The sequence below is a fragment of the Simochromis diagramma genome, unplaced genomic scaffold, assembly GCF_900408965.1.
Source record: "Simochromis diagramma unplaced genomic scaffold, fSimDia1.1 OVJJ01000501.1, whole genome shotgun sequence".
NCBI classification, from domain to species: Eukaryota; Metazoa; Chordata; class Actinopteri; order Cichliformes; family Cichlidae; genus Simochromis; species Simochromis diagramma.
The window spans coordinates 2,073,142-2,097,093 of record NW_024387320.1 but is presented as its reverse complement, the minus strand read 5'-3'; the positions used below and the strand labels follow the sequence as shown (position 1 = coordinate 2,097,093).

General features: G+C 37.9%; 1 long non-coding RNA gene across 3 annotated transcripts; it reads left to right on the top strand.

The window, feature by feature from the left end:
* The first annotated feature begins 8,315 nt into the window (after positions 1 to 8,315).
* Positions 8,316 to 23,636, top strand: LOC120717570. 3 transcript variants are annotated; one of them, XR_005692234.1, is made up of 5 exons: positions 8,316 to 9,453; positions 9,632 to 9,932; positions 17,727 to 19,234; positions 19,365 to 21,441; positions 22,723 to 23,636. It is a non-coding gene; the product is annotated as an uncharacterized LOC120717570 (long non-coding RNA). The 3 variants fall into 3 exon arrangements; XR_005692232.1 differs by lacking the exons at positions 8,316 to 9,453; positions 9,632 to 9,932 and adding exons at positions 16,230 to 16,778; positions 16,871 to 17,188; XR_005692233.1 differs by lacking the exons at positions 8,316 to 9,453; positions 9,632 to 9,932 and adding an exon at positions 17,211 to 17,644 and having other exon boundaries at positions 17,727 to 17,817; positions 19,150 to 19,234.
* Positions 23,637 to 23,952: the final 316 nt, after the last annotated feature.

Sequence of the window (23,952 nt, the reverse complement as noted above, 5' to 3'; positions counted from 1 at the left end):
ATCCAGTCAATTCTAGCAAAGGTCAAACAAGCATTTTAAATTAATTCACTGCTGATTTGATACAGAATCCACTTCATCAAAGTATTTTCTACACATACTCCCACCTGCAATTGGATTCCTTCTGTGTTGCATCACACTGGCTGTGTTTCTCTACAGGTGAGTAAAACCTTTTTATCTTCATAATGAATGCATGCATGTGATTATTTTGTGTTCTTCTTATTTCTTTGGCCGCACCAAATAAGAAAAAGACAAAGTGAAATGGAAATAAATGTATATGGCTAATATTATAGGATAGTAATTCGTTTAAAATTAAAATTGTCATATTTCTATGATGGTTTCAAAGCAAATTATGATAAATGAAAATTCCAAGTACACAATACAATCGAAAAATAAAATGCATTTAGATTCATAAAACCAACCTGGACCTCTTGAGTTCAGTTCAGTTAAATAACAAAATCACTGACGCAGGGTGAATGTTAATACCAGACGAAGAATGCAGGTGAAAAATCTCTCATTGCATCCAGCTCTGTCAGTAAACATGGTAAACTGTGATGGAGCAAAATACTGAAACTGCATCCATCCAGCGAGTGTGTTCAATAAAAAATAAAACACAGAATAAATGTGTCTGGCAGTAGTTTCTTTTATTACTCAACCCAACCTTTTTATTTCATATGAAGATGCTTTATTGTTTTAGGTAGGAGAACACCAGAATTATCAAGTTTGAGCTGAAATAGGTTTTATTTTTCAAGTTTAGTTTTTTGTTCAGTACATCTGTAAAGGCTTAAATCAGCCTCTGTTCTTTATGTTGGCCTATTTTTCTATACAGATGAGAGTGAAAAGAGGAAATAAGAGTCGTGAAGAAGTGGTTAAAGGTGGTCAGAGTCAAAGCTAACATTGATACTGGGGACTTTTTCTTTTTTTTTTCTTTTTTTGTGGTAAACCTTCTCCTGCGTGCATGTTTCCATTCTGCAACTAGAAAAATACCTTTGTTACTCTCAAAGAGTTTGCGTTCACTGTGCGTAGGGTCATCGTGCTTCATGTAGATTTTGCTACAAACAACTGAGATGCACTCCCCAAATAGATGATATTCCCTGCCGTAAATTAAGGTTTGGTACACAGGAAATAAGTTCAACAAGACACTCGGAGACAAAACAGGGCCAGACAACAAGAGGGATAAGAAAGCTGGAATGCTGAATACTTGAGAAAGATAATCTGAAAGAAGACGAGAAGAATTTAGCTCACATGCAGAGAGGAGGAGACAGAGGCAGGTATATTGTGGAATATAGCAGGAACTTAAAATGGTGTGGTCAAATAGGAATACAGGAGGTAAAAAAATCAGAACTTTATGTAGTACTCATCATGAGTACTACATCAAGTTATAACATATAACACTAAAACCAATGCTGATTGATGCATCCAGGGCATTTCGGGGTTCAGTTGTTTGCTCAAAGATGATTTGACATGACTCTGGGGACTGTGTTGTTCTTGTGCTTTTAGATTTGACAGCTGTGTTTGATATAGTGGATCATGCCATTTTACTCTCTCGTTTGGAGCACTGGGTGGGCATTAGGAGTGTTTCAGTTCTTTCTTGGCAGGGTGAACTTTTTGTGTCAGTCTCTGTTACCATGTGTCGTCCTCCACTCCTCTCTTTTGTGGTGTCCCACAGGGCTCAGTTCTAGGTCCCCCTCCTCTTTTTTTTAATATCTGATCCCTCTTGGTCCTATACTGAGAAAACACGGCATTGCATTGCACTTTTATGCTGAGGACTGTCAGATCTATGTCCCTCTAAAGAAAAAAGGCACATATTTCACACACCATTACTTCAGTATCTTGATGAAATTAAGGCTTGGATGTCTCTTAACTTTTTAAAATTCAATGACAGAAAGACTGAGGTGATGGTTTTTGGTAGCCCCACTGAGACCCCAAATGTGTATTTAGATACCTTGGCCCAGTATGTTAAGCCAACTGTCACAAACCTGGGGGTCAAAGTGGACTGAACTGAAGCTTGACAGTCGGATTAAGGCAAAATCAAGCTTCTTTCAGCTCAGGCAGCTGGCTAAAATAAAGCCAATTCTTTCACGGCACACTTTGAGACAGTTATCCACACTTTTGTTAGCACTCAGCTGGATTACTGTAATGCACTTTATATAGGGATCAGTGCATCATACATTACTCATCGACAGAGGGTGCAAAATGCCACAGCTCCTCTTTTAACTGGCACCCATATTTTAGCTTCACTTGACTGGCTGTCCATTTCTTTTGGGATTCATTTTTAAATTATTTTATTTGCTTTTAAAGCCCTCAGTGGCCTAGCCCCATCTTATGTGTCTGAGCTGCTACAGCCTTATACACCCACCCGCTCTCTCAGGTCAGCTGATCAACTGCTCTTGAAGGTACCCAGGACTCAGCGTAAACTTAGAGGAGATCGAGCTTTTGCTGTAGCAGCTCTGTGGAAATGTGGAACGATCTGCCTTTAGAGATTAGACAGGCTTCTTCTCTAAATGTTTTTAAATCACTCCTAAAAACCCACCTCTTTCCCCTTTCCTTTGACCCCGTGTGAGATGTTGGTTTTATTTTTAGTTGATTCTATGCTGTTTTATCTTGTTTTTAATATAGGGCTGTTTTTTTTTCCCTGTATCACGTCTTTTGTTTATTTATTTTTGCTGTTTTCTGTTATTCTATTGTTTTTAACATATTTTCTGTACAGCACTTTGGTCCTGTGCTGGGTATTTTAAAGTGCTTTATAAATAAAATTGGATTGGACTGGACTGGAGGTTCAGATAACCAACCCTGTGATTAAATAGCACCAACCCTATATCACAGATACCTATAAAGAAAATATTTAGAATACAAAAAAGAACCTAAGATATTAATGTAGTAGCAAACCTCACAAGATCCTCCAGATCTCCATCAGACTGAAGTCTGAGGTTTCAGAACAAACTCAATTGTTCCAGTCAATGATGTTTTAGTGACACAAGGGGAGGAGCTTAACACTATTGGGCAGGTTGTTTTAATGGTGAGCCTGAGCAGTATCTATCAGAATTTCACTGTGTTAAATAAGTTGAATTATTTAAAGAATGTAACACAAAACTGAATGTTACATTCATTTTTCATGAACTCAAAATATGTTTTCATTCATTTCACCAAAATTTTTACCTCTACTTTGTCAAAAAACAAAAACAAAATATCTACTGAAAAATAATGATTATTTTTACTATCAGCAAATTCTTAATCATTTCTAAACCCATATATAAAAATGAAACAAAAATAACGTTCTGTGTTATTTTTCATTAGATGCTGCACCAGGACCCTGAAAAATGGCTTGCATGAGATCAGGACCTTGACTTTCGTCCAGTATCATGCTCAGCTGGAAGGAAAGGTTAGAGGAACTTTATTTATTTATTTATTTTTTCCACACAAAGTGTTTCAACTCATATCTTCTCTTACCTACCCTCATGCTTGCTATTTAATGTTTTTCTCGTAAGAATTAAGTTTATTTACACTTTCGATCCATAGGTGTTCCCTCCACAACCTCAAAGATTTGCAGTGTACAGGACAGGCAGCACTTTGAGAAACTCAGTCCAACCTGTGACTTATGGTGTGCTGACAAGAAGAAAGTCCAGATAAAGAAGATGAAAAGGAAAAAAAATAGACTGTTTAATTCATTGTCAGTGCTTGTAAGAATAATTCAACCACAAAGCTCAAACACCATTTTTCATTGTGTCTGCCTGGATTTATAGAATCAATTTACAAAAATAACAAATGATTGCTTTTATGTTGACCATGCAGTTTAGTTTTATTTTTATTACCAGGTTTTGAAACGTCTGGAGGTTGTACCAATTAAGAAAAAACTAAAGGAAATGTAAATACATTTACATTACACTTAAAAATGAAAATTGTCACATTTCTATTATGGTTTTAAAGCATTTTATAAAAAATGAAAATTCCAAGTACACAACAATGCTAATAAATAACATGCATATAGATTCATAAAACCAAGCTGGACCCCTTGAATTTAATTCTGTTAAATAACAAAATCACTATATTAGTGGACACAGGTTTTATGTTCGTACCAGACCAAGAATGCAGCTGCCAGTCCACATGGTAAACTGTGATGAAGCAAAATGCATCCATCAACAGGGAGTGTGTTAGAAGAAAAAAAAAAGAAAGAAAAAGCATGGTTAAAATGTGTCTGGATGTAGATTGACATGTAAAAATATTTCCCAGAAAAATTTAATTACTCACCGTTTTTTCATTTCATATGAAGACTTTTTTTTCTTTCAGATATATTCAAAGGTAGGAGAACACCTGCAGTGTTTCAGCTGAAATAGTCTTTTTTGGTAAAGAAAAAGAAAATGCAGTTTTTTTGTTCAGTACTTATGTAAGAACTGCAAACTTCTAACTTTACAGGCTTGAATTAGCTCTATGTTGATGCTTATGATGCTTAAACATACGCGTTTATGGAAAAAAAACAAAAAAACAAAGAAAACTTGGATCATTACTTTTGTAATCTACAAACTACTAAGATGCACTCCCCAAATAGACTGTATCCACTGCTGTTAATCAAGGTTTGTGTTTATTTACAGTGAGAATTAGTGAACAATGTGCAACAGTTTCAATAACTTGGTTTCCGTGAACGTGCTCCCGACTTTCGCTCCATGCTCGTGGTCTGTGACAGACAAATTCCCCAACACTTGATTTACCAATCGCTCCACTCCCGTGACCTGGTAAGACAAAATGGGAAGATCAGTGGCAAACTCACGAAAAGCATGGCCGCAATATTTCCGCTCACAGCCCGAGGTTCACTAACTCAATAACTCAACGATCCAGAGTCGACTAAAGCCCACCCACCCAGCTAAGTAGTGTCCACTGACAAAGGTAATTAATGGCAGCTGGTGAGACTAAATGGGAGACAGGTGCGGCTGACTTCAGTGCAGGAAACTCTTCCGGCCTAATGATTCATTAAAACTGGCACACCGAAACACACACACACACACAAACACAAACACAGAGGAGACAGGGGACCAGGAGGGGAGCCGAAAACAGTACACAAAGAAAAACATGCCCACAGGCAGGTCAGCCGGCTGAGACTTTCAAACCATGACAGTTTGGTTAGTTCAACAAGACACCCGGAGACAAAACAGGGTGAGGCGACAGGAAGGATAACAAAGCTGGAATGCTGAATACATGAGAAAGGTTGGAGGTTAGCCACACTACTCAGGCCAGTCAGTTAAATAGAACAAGAGACCTTTATTTGTCATTAGCAGACCATACAAGCCAGGTCTCCACGGCTTTACTCTGTCTGTATATACATGTGCAGGGTTAGGTAGTCGCCGGTGCCAGCCTGTTACTGGTGAGGTCTCTTGGAACAGATACACGAGCAGCATGTAATGGCTGCCGCTGCACTCACACACACCCAAGGAGTCTCTCCAACTGCTACAATAGTAGGACAACACCCCCTAGCGGTGCTATATCACAATAATAAGGGTTGGTACAGTGTGGACATAAAGGAATATAGAAAGTTAAAATCAGAAATTAAAGATGATCATGATGAGTCCAAAATAAAGGAAGAACAGATATAATGCAAGACAAAATATAAAACCATAAATATAACTTATGGTTTCTGGAGAGTTTTCACAAGCACACTGTGCTTGTGAGTGCACAACTCACAATCAGAAATGTGTTCATACACAAAAAAATTGCATTCAAACATTATATACCATCCATCCATCTTCTTCCACTTATCTGGGTTTGCAGTGGAAGCAGGCTAAGTAGAGAAGTCCAGTCCTGGTAGGGTCTCCGATGGACATTATATACTAAAAAATAAAATAAAATAAAAAAATAAACCACACACTAACTGCCAACTGATGCATCCAGAGCATTTGGGGTTCAGCATTTTACTCAAAGATGATTTGACATGTGGACCGGGTGAGCTGAGGTTCAGATAATCGACCCTGTAATTAAAAGAGCACCAACTGTACTTTGAGTCATAGCTACTTATAAAGAAAATATTAAGATGACAAGAAATAACCTAAGATATTAATGTAGCAGCAAACCTCACAATATCCTCCAGATCACCATCAGACTGAAGTCTGAGTTGTTCCAGTCACTGATGTTTTAGTGAAACAAGAGGAGGAGCTAAAGAATATTTGGCTGGAAGTTTTAATGGTGAGATTGAGAGGTATCTATGTTAAATAAGTTGCATTATTTACATAATAATAATAATTCTAATTTGTACTGATAGAGATCTGATTTTCAATATTCAAAAATTATTACACCTTACCATTTTTTTCACTTTACAGATTAAAAATAGATCAAGAACTAATCCCAAGAGAACGTTTTTTAGTGCTCAGCCTGACTGACTTTATACTCCAACTAACAGAATTGTCACATAAAGCATTATGTGAAATTGAACTGTGTATAAGAATCTCAAAGACGGGTAGAATAAAAAGCAGGACCAAGTTCTATTAATGCAAAACAAGCACTTGAAATGAATTTGCTGCTTTATGTTTAAGACATTAGCTGCTACAAAACCACACACACAGAAACAAGACCCGAAGTGTAACTTGCATTTACTATTTTTAAAGAAATGTAGCAGCACGAGGTGGTTGGAATTATAAGGAAAAGAGCAAGGAATCAATAATGTCACACGCACACACTAGAATGGCGGCGATGCAATTGCTCAAAAGCTTTTACAAGTGTGAGGAAAATCCTACAACGCCACCAGTGGGTGAATGGAATACCAAATGAGAACAAGTCCAAAAGTTTTACTGAAAGTGGAAAACTTGCCTGGATCAGTTTCCCACTGGCTGCCGTTTCTTTGCCGGTAATGGGATGTCCGCCCGTCTTCACACAAGCCATCTTCCCTAGCGATCAGACAGCATGCCCTTCTCTCTCCTGGCTTCTACACGCTCCTTCCTCCTACAGTCTGGGCACTCTCTCCCTTTTTGGTGCTTTTTTTTTTTGTTTTAAACAGGTCCTTTAACAAGATGGGAGGCCACATATGATGGTGGCAGCTTTTAACCAATTTGTCTAATTTGACTATAAAACAAACAAATTTCCACTGTGTGACATATGCACATTAACAGGCTTCCACATATGCCTCCAATACTATTCTAAAACTTCAAAAGCCAGATCAATGCTCAAAAATCATACGTTGTGGGCAAGGGCGTAGATTTGGTTTTGGCATTGGTGGGGACGGATGATTCAACCACCGAATCCTGCCCCGTTTCTTTTTTTTTTTTCCTTCTTGTCTTTGCTTCTTGATAAAAAAAAGGAGAAATATACTTGCCTACATATGCTATTCTACATGCTTTTAAACCATTTAAAATTACAATTCATAGTTTTATATGTGAATTATATAATGTTAAATTACTATTAAACAAATGACTAAGTATTTTAGACTTTAGTTTACTTGAGCCATATTTCATATAAATCAGGTATCATACAAAAATAAAAATAGCTTCAAACACAGTCATGACAATAAAAAAATATGACTTTAAGGACTTAACAACATTACTTCAGTTATAGTGCACCAACATCTCTTATACAGGGTGGGCCATTTATATGGATACACCGTAATAACATCATCATCATCACCTTTATTTATAAAGCACTTGGAGTCAACGGCCCATTTACCAGTGTTACCGAATAAACAGACAAATTGAGATCAAAACGTCTGGTTTTTGAGAACATATGGGAAGGTTACAGTATAAAACAAAAATAAAGTTCTGTGTTATTTTTCATTAGATACTGCACCCGGACCCTGAACAAGGACCTGCATGATATCAGGACTTTGAGTTTTGTCCAGTATCATGTTCAGCTGAGAGGAAAGGTTAGAGGAATTTTATTTTTTTCCACACAAAGATTTTTATTCCTCACAAAGTGTTTCAACTCATATCTTCTCTTACCTATTCTCATGTTTGCTATTTAACTTTTTTCTTGTAGAAATTAAGTTTATTTACACTTTTGATCCATAGGTGTTCCCTCCACAACCTCAAAGTTTTGCATTATAAAGGACAGGCAGCACATTCAGAAAATCATTTTTATCTGGGGCTTCTAGTGTGCTGACAAGAAGAAAGTCCAGATAAAAGATGAATAGGAAACAAGGTATAGACCAGAAGGAGAGCTCGAGAGAAAGTTCACATTGTTTTCTGTTTAATTCTTGTACTGGAAAAGAAAATGTTACACATTTCTTGGAAACCTCATGTAGACCTAATTTTCTATCTGCACGAGTAAAATTTTGTGTAAAAACATTTGATTTTCAATCTTAATTTTGACTGGTTTTTTTTATTTTTTTATCTTTGACTTGTTTCTTCTGTTTCAGATATATTAGTTTTGTCATAAATGTATTAAATTAGGCTTTTTGCACCTGATTATTTTCATAAAGCTGAAACTGGATATATGTAATTTTTTTAATAAGCATAAAATTAAACTCATTCAGATTATGTCTGTTGTGTAAATATCTCCAGGTAACTTGCTGGTGATTTTCAAACAGATTTGAACTAACATTTGTGTCCTGGGTTTGAATCCACCATCTGGCTGGGACTTCTCTATGTGGAGTTTGCATGTTCTCTCCGAGTACTCTGACTTCCTCCCACAGTTCAAAGACATGCTGTTAGTCACGTTACGTTAATTGGTAATTCTAAATTGCCAATCAGTTTGTCTCCAGGATCCAGACATGTGTCATGCTTTTTACACCCTCCATTTGAACTTAACTAGTTTTGTTTTGAATGTGGCTGCTGAGATTTTAGCCAACAATAAAAGTGAAAAACATAATTCTGGAAGTTGTGTCCAACATGTTCATGATACTGAATGTGAAATTCGACGGCCACTCTGAAGACATTTTATACAAATTGCTATTTTAACAGTTAGCTGCTCACTGACCAAGACGTTTTGTACTACTTAGTGAATTTAGTCTTGTTCTTGGTTCTCAGTTGGTTCTTTATCTGTAATACTGGCATTATTACATCTAGTTTAGTTTAATTCCCCAAAGAGCTGAGAATAGGATTGGAGCCCCTTTTCTGAGAGAGCTACTTTAACTCTTGGGGGCAAAGATTCAGCTGATAAATTTTCCTTCATTCCAGTGCATCTTATATTTATGAAATGAGTGACTAAATTACAAGAAGAAATTATTGGCAATATAATTGTGTTCAGTTTCTTGAATAACTGTGTTTGATCTGTGACATTTGTAGTTAAATTCAATCATTGCATTCATGACATCCATCCAACTTATTGTTTGAACAAATGGTGACACATTTACATACATTAGTTTCGTAGCTCAGCAGTAGAGCGGCTAACCACTTCCTTTTTGTGGCTCCTCCTCAGATACACATAAAGCTGACAGTAAAGTTCAGGTCAGTTTCTTCCTCTCTCTGTTGATCATGATGATCAGGCTAAACCAAGCAGCACTGCTCTTCATTCAGCTGTTAGTGATGTGGGATGTCTTTGCAGGTAAAGAGCACATTTGTGTTTAAGATTCTTTTTTTTCTAGATTAAATGCAGATATAATTTTATATTGAATGAATATCTCCGTTAAGCTTTAGACATTTTTGGAGGAGACCACAGAGCTATCCAGATTTTCTACTGAAATATATTTATTATTTCTTTCAATCTTACATGTTGCTTAAAGACGACCACAGACCTATGTTGGCGTCCACAGGAGACTCAGTGATCACTGACTTGCAACATATCTGAGAAAAATGCAACACTTATCACCTGGACTAACAAAAGATCTGTTTTTCACTATTCCATTGTGCTGAATCGCACACGTTCAAACTTTAATAGACTGAAAATAAACCATGAGTTTCCTACAAAGCTAATTATTTTTAGTGCTCAGCCTGAAGATGAAGGACTTTATACATGTAGCATAACAGACAGAAGTGGCGTAAACAGCATTACATGGAATTTAACTGTGTCTGAGAACCTCAAAGGTACGTAGAACAACAAACAGGAATAATCACTTCTAGTAAAGGTCAAACAAGCCATTTAAATTAATTCTCTGCTGATTTTATACAGAATCCATTGCATCAAAATATTTTCTATACATACTCCCACCTGCAATTGGATTCCTTCTTTGTTGCATCACACTAGCTGTCTTCCTCTATAGGTGAGTAAAACCTTTTTATCTTCATGATGAAATCATGAATGTTGCTTCTTTCTGTTTGGCTGTAGAATCGTTGTCAGTACATGTAAGACTGATTTGTCCATAAATCTCAAACACCATTTTTTATTATGTTTGATGGCATTTAAAGAGTCACTGTGACTCACACTAGCTGTCTTCCTCTATAGGTGAGTAAAAGCTTCACATAACTTCACAATGAATGGATGAATTTGGAATTTTTGTAGAATTAATGGATGAGTGAAAGCACAAATTAATCTATGTGTGCTAGTTTGCTGAAATGTAAGCTCTGGTCTGATTTCACTGTATAATACCCATGTATAGCGACAACAATGCAATCTTTATCTTTCTTTTTAAATCAAGGTTTGGTACACAACTCACCACTAAAGTCCATCTGAGAGAGGACAAGGATAACTATAATACTATAGTATTTTATATATACAGAGGAGGGGAGAGACAGAGGCAGGTATAAAGCGCATTATGGTAGAAAATCACATAGGTGGGACCACAGCAATACAGGAAGTGAAATATCAAAGTTGAGAGCCAGTGATGACTACAAAATAAAAGAGGACCAGAAAAAAATAAAATAAAATGCAAAACAATGATTGAAAATCTACAGTAATATACTGACTGTTGATCGATACACACACGGCAATTTAGGTTCAGTCCTTTGCTCAAGGACAATTTGACATGTGGACTCAGGGAGCTAAAGGTCAAACAATAAACCTGGTAATAAGTCACCGGTAGCTCTGAAGAAAATCTTCAAATAACTCAGTTTGAAGAAAAAAACTCAAAAAAATATGTTCAGATATTCATCTAGCTTCAAACTTGCCCAGATCTTTATCAGATCGAGGACTGAGGTGCCAGAACAAGCTCAAGTGCTCTGGTCACAGGTGTTTTGGTGAACACTACTGATCAGGCTGTTTCAGTGTTGTGTCCAAGTAATGTCTATCAGACTTCAGTATTTAAATACTGTAACAGAAAACTGAATGTTACAAACATTTTTCAGTTGAATCAGAAAAAAGCCTCAGGTACTTTAAAATCTAAAACAACATTTACTTTCCCGTCTGTGCTAATATATATATTTTTTTAGTGTTAAAGTATTAAGCTTTGACATTTAGTGCTACTCTAATTAGCACTTTACACAATAGTATAGTATAGTAGTGTAGTGCATTTTCATTTCATGAAATATGAAAATATATTTTTTTAAAAAGCGAAAAGTATCACTCACATAACTGAAGGAAAATAAATAGATTTTTTTCTCAAAATATGTTGAGAATGCACAAATGCCGAATGCCATAAACTGCACAAATGTACTGTTAATAAGGCTGGGCAAACCTGCAGTCAGCTAAGACTGAAGAAGTCACTTGGATGAGTGAAAAAATGTTTCTCCCACTGAAAATGCTACATCCAGATGAGCAGAATCAACTTTTGGGATTTACTTACCTGGATGATTGAGCATGCATCAAGATTATTCTGTCTTATGTCTGAATCACCTGGAGAGTACTAAGATTTCATTATCAGTCACTTCTTTTAATTTGCAGGAAAAATGTGGTGAAACTAAATCAGGATGCCGTCCAGGATCAGATTCTTCCTCAGTCAGGAGAAGAGGTCAGAAGATTGTTGCCATCTTTAACACTGTCACTTGTCTCTGCCTTAGTACACTCTACACTGATTTTTATTTTTACTTTGTCTTTATAGACATCTCTCCCTCAGCCACAGGGTGGCAGCACTGATTGTAAAAACAACAGGCAGAGGAGTCAGTATATGGAGAGACTGAATTCAATCTATGATCACTTCTGAACTGAAAAACCTTCCAGTTACTGACAGACATGAACAGTGTCAGAGCAGAAACTAAAAGGGAACGCCATCAGAGGGAGGACATCCGGGCTACAACAGCCTCTTCAGCTCAGACAAATGACTCTGCCTGTGAGCACAGCAGTTCCAACCATCCATCACCATACAAGGAGCTTTTATATCTCAATGATCTTTGTTTTAACAACTTTGAGAGCACTTAGTTTGACAGAAGTTTTTTTCTTTATCTAAGACTATAAGACCAGGTTCACGAACCTATGTACTGTGAACCTATTGATTCACTATAAGAAAGCCTATGACTCACACGGATCCTGGAATGCCTAGAACTATACAAGACCAACAGGACCCTAAGAGCCTTCATCGGGAATTCAATGGGGATGTGGTGAACAATGCTAGAGGCCAACTTGAAGCCAAGTGCATGGTCAAGTGTGGAAGGTCTGAATCCCCTTAGCCAGATCATCAACAAGACTGGCTAGGGATATCAACTACACAATCAAGCAATCATCAGCCACCACACCTACATGGATGACATCAAACTGTATGCCAAGAGTGAACGAGACATAGACTCACTGATCCATATCACTAGGATATACAGCAATGACACTGTGATGTCATGCAGACTGGAGAAGTGTAGTGAGATGGTAACAAGGAGAGGGAAAGCAGAACTGAGCGAACTGCACTAGCAGAAGGCAACAATGTAGACATCAAGGACAGCTACAAGTCCATCCATACCATGCATGGAGGGTTTCACCTTATCCTGGGATTGTGCACTAAGCAGAATGAAGGAGACTAGTGAGTGTCAGAGTCATTATTGCTTTACTTTGCAGAAAAATAATGATAAGGACACTGAATCAGGATCAGTTTCTCCCTCAGTCAAGAGAAGAGATCAGAAGATTGTCATCATCTTTAATACTCTCAAATGTTTCTACCTTATTTTCTATCTCAGAGTCAGCACCAAATTTTATTTTAGCCTTTTGTCTTTATAGGCAGCGGTGCTCACTGTAAAAATACCAAGCAGAGCAGTCAGTATTGAGAGGCTGGATTTAATCTGTGGTCACTTCTGAACTGAAAAGCCTTCAAGTTACACAAAGACTTGGATGTTTCTCAGGGAAGCAGGAGGACAACAGGGCTACAATATCCTCTTCAACTCAGAAACACATCTCTACAAAGAGATGTGTTTCTGAGATGTGTTTCTGAGCCACAAAGAGAGCAGTTCCAACCACTCCCATCCAATCTGTGTTCACAAGGAGCACCCAGTTAGGAGAAAGTTTGCATCAAAGGAAGATGAAGAGAACTAAACTAAATAAACTGCAGGTCTGCACCAAAGCGCAGTGTCAGATAAATGAGGAGTATTTGAAACTGTGAATCCGGTTTCAGTAGTCTAAGTATTAAAATGTGAGCAGGGAATGGGCATAATGGATGTCTTTAGGGTGTCAAGTATATTTATTTATACAGGACTTCAAGCTCCCTAAACCATTTTCCTACAATAAGCCCTCAGGAAATTCAGAACTCCACCAAGGCAGGTCCCTCTCTGAGTGTTGTACAACACTGTTGTAATTTTATTTATTTATTTTGTTTGCTTTGTTGTTTCTAAGCATTTTTAAAGAAGTTTCACTGCAGAAAAAATAAAGTGCAAAGTGCAGACTTTTGCTTTTTAATATACTTGTAATAATCTTGAGTATAATTATTTGTATTTTATATAGTTCATTAATGTGGATGTAGTACATGTTTGCTTAGTAAGGTTTCTTTAAATATTCAGTAATAAATAGCAAATGAACAAAAGTTTTTTATGTTAATGTACATTTTTGGAGTTTAGTTATTCTGTTTTGACATTTTGTATTTTTATATTTATTTTTTTTTCTTTAGATCTTAGATATTTTTTATAGACAAGTACAGACTTGTGTCATTGTCAAGAAGACACTTGGTGATGTTGACTTGCAGCATATCCAATAAAAAAAAGATAAAACAATAATCTTTTGGATTTGGATTTTTTATTTCCTTCTGCTAGAATCACTGCAGATGAACAGTGGTCGAGTATTTGTGCTACAGCATTCACACTACCCCTCCAGTTGCACTTGAAATGAGAGGAGTAAGAACACAGAATTAATTTGACTTCAATCTGCAATCTTCTGACATCTAGTGGTGAGATTACAGATACACACTGTACCTTAAATCAACCTCCCAATTTTAAAGTGACTTTCTAAGACTGATATATTATATTCTCCAAAAATTAATTCTGTTTATCTGGTCGTAGCGTTTTGTGTGCGAAACGTTTCGTCACTCATCCAAGTGACTTCTTCAGTCTCAGCTGACTGCAGGTTTCCCCAATCTTGTAAACAGTGCATCTGCATAATGACTGAAACCAGCCCACTGAAGGAACAATGGGCTGGGAGATCAGTTCCTTAATCTTAATTATGCAAATTCTCATGACCATTGATCAACAACCACTGACCAAAACCCACTGATCAAAGACCACTGACCAATGGCCATGAGTACCATTCACAGAGAGTTGGGGAATGGCTGCAATCACAGCATTGTAAGATGGCGAAACATGTACCCTTAGGCCCCCTCCTCGATTCAGAGATGGTCTTTCCCTTTTCACGTAAATGGCCTCCTTGACTCCGCGCTCAAACCAGCGTTCCTCCCTGTCCAGGATGTGTATCATTGAAAGAGTGTCCACTGGCCTGTAGGTGTAAATAGACTGCAGAGTCCTGGCCTGACGAGGTAGTTCTTCTGTGTTGTGCCATCCACTTCGCTAGAGGTTGTTTGGTTTCCCCAATGTATAAATCCTGGCAATCCTCCTGGCACTTAACAGCATACACTATGTTACTCTGTTTGTGTCGGGGACCCGATCCTTGGGGTGGACCAATTTTTGGCGCAGCGTGTTTTGGGGTTTAAAAGCCACAGAGATCCGGTGTTTAGAAAAAATGTGTCTCAACTGCTCCAATACTCCTGACACATACGAGATCACTACAGGTTTTCGCTTGGGCAGCGGTTGTCCTTCTCTCCTGGATCGGCTGGAGCTTTCTTTAGGTGCCTTCCCAGCTTTGACAAAAGTCCAGCTGGGATAACCACATTTACTCAGGGCCTTCAGAAGGCCCTGAGTAAATGTGGTGTAATTAAATTGTAAAAACCGGTGTATACTTTACAGTCCGAATTTTCAACACGGGTTGAAATAGAGACTCATCGTGGCTGCACCTTGTTGCTATGCTTAAATCAGTGATTTGGAGGTGCAACGTGTCTGTGGACCCCAGAGGGTTAATAACACTCACCTTCATTCCATTTCCAGAGTGTAACAACCAACCACCAGTGTGAAATCTGAAATCCCCATGGTGTTGTTCAAAATGTGCTCTGGCACAATCATAAGCATTGGTTGCTACTGAAAACAAGAAAAGAGCTGGTCGCTATGGGCTGAACCATTTGTTAATTGTGGAGGGGGGTAACACTATGCAATAAATTCAGTTTTAGCATTTCTATACACTGTTAACTGTAACTACGCTCAAAATGTTCATGCTATTTCATTTTAAAAATCAACACTGTCATATGCAAAACTGGGGTGGCACTTGGTTGGCAAGAGATCATTTTAGGGTGGCACTTGCCACCACATGCCACCCTTCTAGGTCCACCCCTGCCTGACACTCCCATGGAGGAGACACACCCCAGTTGTTGGTGCTGCAAAGCCGCCGGGAAATGGCTTTCCAGGCGGCTCACTATAACCCCGTGGCAGGCGGGGGCGATTCTAGGATCAGAGCTTTGAGGGTGCTGAGCACCCAGAGAACTGCCCAGCCAGGCAAGATAAACTTTACTCGTCACGATGAGACTTCTTCCCTGTTTCTGTCAGTCCCTGCATCCTTAAATGTCTCCAGTTGTCCCGAATTCTCTCTGACTGTCTCCTTGGTTCATTTTAACCCCTGTTCCTCCCTGTCCTCGTCTCCATTATCAGTCATCAGAGTTTTACCATCTCTGTGCAAGCCTGCAAATTTTGGGGGTGCTTGTAAATATAAGAAACTAACAAGAGTTTGAGGTACAGTGTTAACAAATACAAGTAAAATAAAATAAAATAAAAATACTAATAAATAATATGTATGATGAACTGCAGATAAAATGGGTAAATTGAACTTTCGTTTTATTTATAAAATATTCAAACTCAAGAAATTCTCCAATTATAAAATAAATATATTAATTTAGTGAGCACCCCAAACTATTTGTATATTTAAAAGAATGAATCAGCCAAGGAAGACACTGAAAAGAAGAAATGTCTGTAGTAAGGTAGAGGTGATTGATATGATATCTAACTTTGGGAAACCTTGGGTCATTTCATTTTGCTTTCAAAAATCAAACTTTCTGAAATTTCACAACTGTGTGAAGTACACAGTCTTTACTGCAGTGAACCAATCAGTCCAACTTTACAATATAAAGCACACCACAGTGTTTAGGTGTCATTTTCAGAGGTGGTGATATAGTGTTGCAGTTCAAAGTTGCCTCTCTACACAAGTGAGTCACATGAGTGATTAAAGTATAGGAGACAATTATTTGTCGTATAATTATATTCCCACTTCACTTTCCATGTTTGAACAATGACAATTTGTTGTGAACCTGAAATATTGTATATATTACTTTCAAAATATTTTCTCAAAAAACATCATTCACATACATTTGTGTTGAGTTTCAACTGCAACAAACCACTTCCTCTTTTTTTTTTACAGCTCTTCCTCAGATACACATAAAGCTGACAGTAAAGTTCAGGTCTGTTTCCCTCTCTGTCTTGCAGTCATGATATTCCAGCTAAAACGAGTGGTACTACTCTTCATTCAGCTGTTAGTGATGTGGCATGTCTTTTCAGGTAAAGAGCACATTTGTGTGGGTTTTTTTCTGTTAAGTAGATTAAATGCAGATATAATTTTATATTGACTGATTGTCTCCTTTAAACTTTAGAAATTGCTAAAGACGACCACAGAGCTTTGCTAGTGTCCACAGGAGATTCAGTGATGCTGACTTGCAACATATCTGAGAAAAATGCAACACAAATCTCCTGGACTAACAAAAGATCTGTTTTTCAATATTCCATTGAGCTGAATCGCAACTTTTCAAATTTCTCATTTTATAGACTGAAAATAAACCACGGGTTCCCTACAGAGCTAATTATCTTTAGTGCTCAACCTGAAGATGAAGGACTTTATACATGTAGCATAACAGACAGAAGTGGCATATACAGAATTACATGGAATTTAACTGTGTCTGAGAACCCCAAAGGTAGGTAGCAAAAAAAGGCAGATGAATCACTTCTAGTAAAGGTCAACCAAGAAATTTAAATTAATTAACTTCTGATTTTATGCAGAATCCACTTCATCCAAGTATAATTTTAAATGTATTATTTTCCTTTAACTTTAGAGATTCTTAAAGATGACCACAGAGCTTTGCTGGCATTCAGAGGAGACTCAGTGATGCTGACTTGCAACATATCTGAGAAAAATGCAACACTAATCACCTGGACCAGCAAAAGATCTGTTTTTCACTATTCCATTGTGCTGAATCGCACACATTCAAATTTCTCATTTCACAGACTGAAAATAAATCACGAGTTCCCCACAAAGCTAATTATTTTTAGTGCTCAACCTGAAGATAAAGGACTTTATACGTGTAAGATAACAGACAGAAGTGGCATATACAGCATTACATGGAACTTAACTGTGTCTGAGAACCTAAAAGGTAGGTAGGACAAAAAACTCCGCCAATCACTTCAATAACCAATTTAAATGAATTCACTGCTGGGTTTTTTTGTTTTATACAGAATCCACTTCATCAAAGTATCTTCTACACATTCTCCCACCTGCAGTTGGATTATTTTTATGTGGCATCACACTAGCTGTCTTCCTCTGCAGGTAAGAAAATCTTCATGATGAATGCATGAACGTAGCTCTTTTCTGTTTGGCTGTAGAATCGTTGTCAGTATTTGTAAGACTGATTCAACCATGAAGCTCAAACACCATTTTTTATTGTGTCTGCCCGAATTAAAATTTAAAAAAAAAATCACGTTGACCATGCAGTTTAGTTTATTTTTATGACCAGGTTTTGAAACGTTTGGAGGCTGCACCAAATAAGAAAAAGACTAAATAATAATATCACTATATTAGGAGCCACAGGCTGAATGTTCATACCAGAAGAAGAACGCAGCTGAAAAATCTCTCATCGCTTCCAGCTCTGCCAGTAAACATGGCAAACTGTGATGGAGCAAAATACCAAAACTGCATCCATCGACAGCGAGTGTGTTCAATAAAAAATAAAACACAGAATAAATGTGTCTGGATGTATGTAGTTTCTTTTATTACTCACCAACTTATCATTTCATATTGAGATACTTTATTATTTTTCCTTCAAATTTATTCAAGGCTTGAAGAACACCAGAATTATCAAGTTTGAGCTGAAATAGTTTTTATTTTTTAAGTTTACATTTTTTTTTTATTTCTGTAAGAACTGTAAACTTCTAAATTTAACGATTTGAATCACCCTCTGTGCTTTTTGTTGGCCCTTTTTGTATACATTGAGAGAGAGAAAAGGAAATGAAAGTCGTGAAAAAGTGGTAAAAGTGGTTAAAGTGCTCAGAGTTATTCACTGACTCTGGGGACATTTTCTTTGTGGTACACCTTCTTCAACGTTCATGTTTCCACTCTGCAACTAGAAAAGTACCTTTAGTTCTTCCAGTGGGTGGCAGGGTTATATTTTTTATATATATTGTTACAAAATATATTTAAAATGTATTTTAAAATATTTTTATTTTTATGTATATTATTTATTCATTTGTCAAATTCACAACTCAAAATGTATGTTGTCCACCAAAGTGGACATGTAAAAAACTCTTTGAATAGGACATGTTGAAAAAAATGAACATTTTTTCTTTTTTTCATGCCTCGAGGTTGTCATAATTCATGCATGAAAGGTTAAAAACACAGAAGAAGCACTGAGTCTTGGTACCAGAGCTTATATGGTGTCTCGGTTTGGGGAAAAGATTTTACTGGAACATACAAAACTACTGAGATGCACTCCCCAAATTGATGATATTCACAGCTGTAAATCAAGGCTTGGTACACAGGAAATTAGTTCAAAAAGACACCCGGAATGCTGAATACATGAGAAAACAAATCTCTAAAAAAGCCCCTAAACAAACAAAAAAAACATATAAGTCATATATAAAGTTCTGACTTATTTTTCATTAGATTCTGCTCCAGGACCCCGAACCACGACCTTCATGAGATCGAGATCTTGAGTTTTGTACAGTATCATGTCCAGCTGGAAGGAAAGGTTAGAGGAACTTTATTATTACTCAGATTTTCATTTCTCAAGTGTTTCAACTCATATCTTCTCTTACCTACCTTCATGCTTGCTATTTTTCTTTTTAAAGATTAAGTTTACGTACAATTTCAATCCATAGGTGGTCCCTCCACAACCTCAAAGTTTCGCAGTGTACAGGACAGGAATCACTTTGAGAGACTCAGTTCAATCAGTGGCTTTTAGTGTGCTGACAAGAAGAAAGTCCAGATAAAAGCTGAAAAGGAAACAAGGTAAAGAGTGGAAGGAGAGCTCAGGAGAAAGGTCACATTGAGTTAACATTACACATTTCTTTGAAACCTCATATAGACTTCTTTTTTCCCCTTTTTGTGTATAATTTTATGTAAAAACATTTGATTTTCATTGTTAATTTTGACTGTTTTGTTACATTTTGCTAGTTTCTTCTGTTTCAAAATTATTATTTTTTTGTCATAAAGGTATTAAGTTAGGCTTTGGCTCTTGATTATTAATTATTATTATTACCTGATTATTTTCATAAAGCTGAAAATGGATATATATACATATATATACAATTTCCAAGTAGCATGAGTAAGTATATAACAAGCATAAAACTAAAGTCATTCAGTCATTAATTATGACTGTTGTGTAAAGATCTCCAGGTAACTTGCTGGTGATTTTCAAAGAGATCTGGACTGACATTTGTGCTGCTACAACTAACACTTTCTGTATCTGCAAATAATATCTGAACGTTTGATATTTTTGGTTATTTATCTGACACTGTTGTCTCAGAGCAAGAAGGTCATGAGTTTGAATACACCACCTGGCCGTGATCTTTCTATGTGGAGTTTGAATGTTGTCTCCAGATACTCTGACTTCCTCCTACAGTTCAAAGGCTTGCTGTTAGTGATATTAGGTTAATTGGTGATTCTAAATTGCACATAGGTGTGAATGGGAGTGTGAATGTCTGTTTTCAGGTTCCAGCTCAAAAAACTGAATTGGATCTGTTATGACACAATATGTCACTAAATTGATATGTTGATAAGCATGATTTAAAAGATGGCCTTAAACTTTTGTGTGTCTGAAGTTAAAACTGAGTTTTTATTTTCAAAATAAGTTATCTTTTTCTTTTTATACAAAGAAGTGGCTTGTTGTTGCAACATTTTTACCTGTGCTGGATTATGGAGATATTCTCTATTTGAATGTTTCTGCTCAATGTCTTTGAATGGTTGATACTGTCTCTCATGCTTCTCTAAGGTTCATCACTAATCGTAAGTTTCAGACTCACTAATGTGAGTTATACTGTTCAGGTAGGATGGCCTGCTTTGGCCAGTTGGAGGAACTCTCACCTACACAGTTTTATATATAAGGCAATACTTGGATTTTTGGCTTCCTATACATGTTTCCTGCTTGCAATGAAACATGCTGGTCGTTATTCTCTTCGTCTGCAATGTTACTTGTTGCATTCTTTTCCATTTGCCCGAACTGAACTTAGCAAAAGAGCTTTTGTCTATTTAGCATCCTTGGCTTTGGAATGAGCTGCAGAGCGACTGGAAAATGAAAGAATTAATTTCATTAAGTGCTTTTAAAACTAAACTAAGAATCCTTGAGGCAATTCCATAACATGAAACTGTTTCAATTGGATTGCTTGTCACTGTAAATTATATAATAATTGTAATTTTATCAAATTTTATTTTATTATTATTTTTATTTTTTTATTTTTGCTTGAGTGTGTTGTTGTTGTCTGTGTTTAATTGTGTAATTTCTGTAACTGTGAGATACTTGCTGCTGCCTATCTTGGCCAGGTTGCCCTTGAAAAATAGGCTTTTCATCTCAATGGGATCTTCCTGGTTAAATAAAGGTTGAATAAAATAAGATGAATACTTGGGATTTACATTTAGAGAATTAAAGGTTCATGATTATTGGCTGATAACATCAAATGTGATGACTGAGTTCAAACAAACTTAGAAGCATTTTATGTATAATATATTTAGAAAATATTTTGTGACAGTGTTAATGTCACACAGTGGAAATTTGTATTTATCTTGTATATTGTTTTTATTCTGATTTTTAGTGGTTATTTATGAGTGTTGTTTTATTTGCATGGTTTTATTCTGTTTCTATTGCATGGTTTTTAGTGTTTTATGTGACATGGTTTTTATCCACTGTGGACTGGCGGCACATGGGACAAATTAGCTGATAGGGACCACCTGCTGAGGCAGGTTCAAGGTTCAAGGTTCAAGGTTCTTTATTTGTCACATGCATAGTTATACAAGTATAACACAGTGAAATGTAGGCTGACACGCTCCTCGACATGTGCAAAAATTGGGGGGGGGGGGTGTTAGAGGAAGAAACATATATATATAAATATATATATATATACAGACATATAGTATATACACTGGGTGAATGTGTAGTAGTAGCAGCAAGCAGGTGAATTCTGTATATTAATATGAATAGACATCTGACTATTTTACAGGAGACAATATAAACATATTTAAAATTAAAGGAATTTGAAATGTACATTGTGCCTTGGTTTAGTGTCTGGAAGAGTCCTGTCTCAGTCAATTATAGATGATGTGAGAGGGCGGGTGTGTGTGTTTAGGGCACGGATGGCTTGGGGATAGAAGCTCCTCTTGAGTCTCTCTGTCCTTGCCCGGAAGATGCGGAAACTTCTACCAGATTGCAGAAGTTGGAACAGTTTGTTGCCAGGATGGGACGGGTCCTTCAGTATCTGCGCTGCTCTAGTCCGGCATCTCCTGGTGTAGGTGTCCTGAAGCGGGGGGAGAGCAATCCTGCAGCAGCGTTCTGCTGTACGGATCACTCTCTGGAGAGCTTTTTGGTCCTTCACACAGCTGTTCCCAAACCACGATGTCATGTTCTGTGTGAGGATGCTCTCCACAGCGCCTGTATAGAAAATCCTGAGGATCTTTGGAGAGACCCTGAACTTCCTCAGTTGTCGTAGGTGATACAGGCGCTGCCTAGCCTTTTTGGTCTGGACCTGAATGTGGGCAGACCATGTCAGGTCTGAGGAGATGTGGACACCAAGATACTTGAAGGACTGCACCCTCTCCACTGGAGCTCCATTGATGATGATGGGCTTGTAGTCTCTGTGCTGACCCCTTCTGAAGTCCACCACCAGCTCCTTGGTCTTGCTGACGTTCAGCTGGAGGTGGTTGTCCTGGCACCACGATGCCAGATTCTTCACTTCATCCATGTAGGCCGCCTCATCGTTGTTGGAGATGGCACCCAACACCACTGTGTCGTCAGCAAACTTCACAATGGTGTTGGAGCCATGGGTGGCCACACAGTCTGAAGTGTAGAGGGAGTAGAGCAGTGGCGAGAGGACACATCCCTGAGGTGCTCCTGTGTTGATGGTGATGCTGTTGGAGAAGCACCTGCCCACCCTCACCACCTGAGTTCTGCCAGTGAGGAAGTCCAACACCCATGCACACAGACGGCTGTTAAGTCCCAGATCTCTCAGCTTTGTGAACAGTCTGCAGGGGTGTGTCCGGAGGTGGCCTATCAGCTGTGTAAAGACCTTTTAAAAACAGGTTAGCTGAGCACCGAAGGAGAGAGGCCCCAGACTGGAAGGTTAATGCGAGCTGGCCAGCGTGATGCAGCGACCCAGTCCTGACCTCATGGAACGGCAACAGTAAGAGACAACGCGTGTGATTGGCAGCAGGGCAGAGGTTTACCTCTGCCTGCATTTGTGAGTAGGGTCTCTACTGTTGTTTACTGGGTGCAGCTGGATTGGGAGAGGGTCGCCATGGCCATGAGCCAGGGCCGCTTCTGGGACCATTGTTCTGGCCCCTATTTGCTATTTTACAGGGCACCGACGCAAGGGGAGCTGTGGCGGTGGTCGCATGATGGATTCGGGTGCAGAACGCAAGCTGGGCTGGGAAGTGATGGGCCAGCGGAAGGACAAGAAGATGGGAGGCTCTTTCTTGTCTGCCGAAGACGAGGCTGGCGTGGACTCTGCTCTAAAGAAGGAATTCCTGGCCTGCTGATGGACCCATAATGAACATGTGGCATAATTATAGCAGGGGGGGTTTTTAGTGAATGCAGAAAATGGTAGTTTTACGGGTTTTAGAATTGTTTTATTTAGTTTTAGTAGATGGACAACAATTTATTACGTACATTTTAAGGGTGTTTTTATTTGTGCTCCCTGGCCTAGTAATAAACTGTTTCTGATCAGACCTGCTTCCTCTCTGTGCCCGTGGTATCTGACTCGCTTGCTCCCCCTTGTATTTTAAAGAATCTTTCTTTTTAGCGTGACATTCTGGCGCGACCGCTTTAGTGTCGCCGCGCGTTACATTAAAAGCAAACTCTCAAACACTTCAATCTCCTGTTTTGATATACTTATTTAATTTAGCTCTGTGAGGTGAACTGTAAATATGGGAAACTAGCAGGACTTTGAAATGAAGTGTGAAAAAGAATATTGTATTTATTTATTTATTTATTTATTTATTTTCCCCCAGAGGATGAATCAGCCATTTATGCTTTGTGTTGGCCCATTTTTCTATAGAACCCATTTAGAGCCCATTGTAGCAGGAAGTCTTTTAAAAACAAAGTGGGGGGGGTTTGTGGTCATCACTTTGAGAGGCTCAGTTAAAGCTGTGACGAAAGCAAGAAAACAATTCTGTGAAAAGCTGAACAGAAAACAAAGTGTACCAGAGAAAAGACACATTGGATCAATCGTTTTACAGTTCGGACTAAAATAGATCTCAACA